This window comes from Sparus aurata, chromosome 5 (genome assembly GCF_900880675.1).
Source record: "Sparus aurata chromosome 5, fSpaAur1.1, whole genome shotgun sequence".
Taxonomy (NCBI): domain Eukaryota; kingdom Metazoa; phylum Chordata; class Actinopteri; order Spariformes; family Sparidae; genus Sparus; species Sparus aurata.
Window position 1 is genome coordinate 35,491,544 of NC_044191.1, and position 4,380 is coordinate 35,495,923.

Here is a 4,380-nt window from a genome sequence, read left to right on the forward strand (position 1 = left end):
GCCCTGTCATGTGGTCTTGGTGCCCCTGGAAAAAAAGTGAAGGCCAAATGGACTTGCCCCTAAAATGAGGAAATTCCCACCCTGACTGCATTCCCACTAGTAAGCTACAGTTACTCTATGTAAGCTGAGTCCAAGTTGTCTCTAAGAGTCTCTAGAGTGTGAAATATTGCACATTGCCTCAGCCTGCAATAAAACGGTGGTCAATTCATGATACTTTCTCATCTCCTAATTTTCATACTTAATAATACAATGTCAATGTTGTGTAAGAAGAATCATTAATTAAATATATGAAAGTTACACAAGACAACAATATAGAAGAATTTATGGATTTGACGCTGTGATCGGTGATCGCAATATCGGGATCGGCAGATACTGCTTTCAGTGATCGGCCCCAAAAATCCTGATCGGTGCATCTCTATAGAAAATACCACATGAAGGTTAAATAAGTGCAATGCAAAGAGTGGACATGGACTGTCCTCCCATAACAATTCAGTAATTAGTTTATATTTGATAGTTTGCTATTATGGTATGTTCAGGGAATGTATTTGTAGTCTGGGCTTTCTGTCATTCTTGCAGGTACATCATGCACTATGGCACACGGGATGGATGGGCATCGGTTGAGAAGGTATTTGGTGAGGTGATCAAGGTCAAATAAGTCCTCATACACAAACACTGCTGAAAGACTAAAGTAATGAAATGCTCTGCATTGTTGTGCAGCTGTGTGGAACACTGTTAGACACTTCTTTAAGAAGTTTCACTGAGAAGACACATTAATAAACTGTCTTTACACGACCAGCTGAAATAGTCAGTTGTTACAGGGGTTAATGCAATCTGCTTTATTTTCTGAAGAGATCATTATTGTCAGAAATGTTAAATGTTCTGTTCAAACTGTGTTTTTAAAGTGCTGCTGTGCTGTATACTAAATATGGTGATTTTAATAAAGGCCTTTTTTCAACATTTTTATAAGTGTGGATATATATGCTCCATAACAGCTCCAGTATTGCTCGTTTTTGTTTTCAAAGGAGGTCTCAAATAAAGCTCTGTCATGTCTCAAGTAAGGTTCCTGTAGCTAGCTGTCATGTCTCACCTGTTGCTACTTTTAGGAATTTTAGGAGAAACAAATGAGAAATGTTTGAGACCAAAAAAGATTCACAGCGAGACTGAAATGAGAACTCTTACTGAGCGAGCTGTTAAGGAGCAAGCTTTGAGCAGTAACATTTTCTTCTGGGGAAGTTTAACAGAGCAGAAAATGGAAATACTCGGTAAAATACAAGTACTGCACCCAAACTTCAGCTAATGAACTCTCATTTAGTTTGACATGTTCTCCGTCAGCTCTGTATGAAACCCTGAATGAAGACGAGGAGAAAAGACTTTGTTCATGTTTGTTTTCATGATTTAAAGCTTCAGTTTGTTCACACGTCCCGTCAGTAAAGTCTGTTAAACACTCTTGTTCAGTGATTTCATGATCAGATTGACTTCATCCACACAATCAGTGTGTTGGAGCAGAATCTCAGCTATGTACAAGCAAATAATGAAGCATCTCCTTATTGATTATGATCATGTGAAGTGAAGTCATCAGGAGCAGCGAGAGCCTCCGTGGCTGAACAGACACAGGAAGGAGCGCCGCCTGAAGAAAGTCCAACATTTACACAACAACAAGAAGGCGGCAAAGTACCGCCCACAATGTTTGATTGACAGGTTGATCTGTGTGCAGTGAAGAAATGCCACAACAATCAGCTCTCAGCAACAATGATGGAAACACAACAAGTCTGAAGGAATGAAACACACAATTTAACCCACTGACCCTGAAATGACTTCAGTCTATTTGAGTTTACTGAACTCAGCAGAGGATCCAGATCAACCAAACTCCAGCATAGAGAGGCTGAGTGAATGTGGTCTGGACTCTGTGGAGGAGAGTCATGGTGTCAGCTGTAGAAGGACAGAATACCTGCACTGTGATCCAGGTACACTCCAACTCTGGAGGACCGAGTACCCGAGACGGGAGTTTGGACTTTGTTGTGATAAAAGTTATAACTGCCTTTGTAACAATAAACTCCAAGATTTGTCATTGATCCAAATAACATTCAGTGAGTCCCTGCTCTGCTGATATCCTTGTATGCGACTGCTACAGAACTGTCCTCCCCTCTCCACTCCACCTCCCAGTAACAACGTCCAGTCAGACTCTCTCTACTCAGGACCTGCTCCCATCCAATGAATCTGTCTGGGTGTCTCGAATAAGACTGTTTATCTTCCACGTTTCTTGCCTTTCTGTTCCCCTCAGATAATAACAGCCATGTGTTGACTGTGTTTGGATCCAGTGTTATTTCACATGAATATTTTAAGAATCCAGCTCTGGTCTTGGGCTCTGGTTGTGGGTTTGACAGTAAAACATCCACTTGAGTCTCTGTCAGTGAGATGTTGGTCCATGTCTCTCTCAGGACGTCCTGTAGTTTGTCTCTGAGCTCTGACACAGCTGCTGTCACATCCTCAAAGTACTTGAGAGGACGGATCTTGATGCTGGATGAGTGTGTAGACTCACTGAGTGCTGACAGTGAGGGGTAGTTGTGTAGAAACTGGTTGTGATCCTCTGTGTGTGAGAGCTTCTTCAGCTCAGCGTCTTTCCTCTTCAGCTCAGTGATCTCCTGCTCCAGCTTCTCCTGAAGCTCTTTGACTCGACTCACTTCAGTTTCCTGCTGGGATCTGACCTGCTGCTTCACATCAGAGCGTCTTTCCTCCATGAGACGGATCAGCTGGGTGAAGATCTTCTCACTGTGCTCCACTGCTTTATCAGCAGAGCCATTGATGGCCTCCACCTCCTGTTGAAGCAGCTTCACATCTTCCTCTCTGTCCTGGATTCTCTGCTGGATGTTGTGTCGACTCCCCTCCAGCTCTCTCTGCCTCTCAGTCCTCTCTGCTGCAGCTGACACTGTGTCGTGGCCTTTATGTTCGTCCATGGAGCACAAAATACAGATACACTGCTGATCAGTACGACAGAAATCTTCATCACCTCATCGTGACGAGAGCAGATGTTCTCCTGGAGCTTCTCTGACGGCTCCACCAGCTTGTGTTTTCCATAGGCAGATTCAAATGAGGCTGGAGGTGTTTCTCACAGAAAGAAACCAACAGACCAAACAGGACTTGACAGCTCTCAGTTTTCCTCCCAGTGCAGACATCACAGGCCACATCTTCAGGTCCAGCATAGCAGAGATCAGCAGGAGCAGCTTGGAGTCCAGTCTTCTTCAGCTCCTCCACTAAAACTGCTAACATGGTGTTTTTCAGCAGCTCAGGCCTCGGTGTGAAGCTCTTCCTGCACTGAGGGCAGCTGTGGATCCCCTTCTCATCCTCTGTGTCCCAGTGGTCTTTAATACAGTTCTTGCAGTAGCTGTGTCCACAGGGAGTAGCCACCGGATCCTTCAGTAGATCCAAACAGATGGAACAAGAGAAAGTCTCTCGGTCCAGCTGAACTGCTTTCTGCTCCATTTCACCTCTCAGTGTCAACGACCGTCTGAGCTTCACTTCCTGATAACTGAAACTAGTCTGAGCTCTGATCTGAACACGTGTGTTTGTGCAGCGAATGAGGTCTGTCAGCTCAGTTACGCCCCTCCACAGACTGTAGATATGAAGGGGAGGGAACAAGGAAATATAGTGACAGAGTGGAGCTGCTGTGTGAGAGGAGGAAGAAGAGGGAGGGCTGATGGAGCTGTGAGTCACTCCAGGACGAGGAGCAGCTCTGTCAATCTGAACTTTGTTGTTTTACTATGTTGAGGTCTCACCTGTAACTCCACCTGGCCTCTCCCTGATGCAGCACACTAATGAAATAACACATGATGCCAGCCTGACATTAACTTTGTACGATGCATTACCTGCTGTACATAAGCAGTCAAACATATGCAGTAAAACATTTAGTATAGCACCATGTCAAATTTACCTGTAGCCCTGAATCTTCCCTATATATGAGCTACAACCTGTCCGGGGTTCCTCTGTCACCTGATCAATAAAATAGTGATGCTATGAGCAGTGACACAGCACGACTCAAACCTCCAAGGAGATCAGTAGTATTCACTAGGCCTACTTTTAATATTACAACTAGCTCACATGTTAAATTAAATGAACCACCGTGTCCTTATTGAAGTCCACCTGCTGCTGTGACCCTGCCACTCCACCCTGTCTGATAAATCTAATCAATCACCATTAAGAGTGAGAAAACGGTTGGAAACAATGTTTTGTGTCATGGCCAGGGTTGTGTTTGATTTATTCTTTGGTTATGTTTTGTTGTGCACTTGTTTTTTTCTGCTTGTCTCCACTGTTTCACCTGCAGTGCTGGAGGGTGGCGGAGGCGGAGTTGACCTACTTTCGCAAGTGCAGCGAGGCACACCTGTA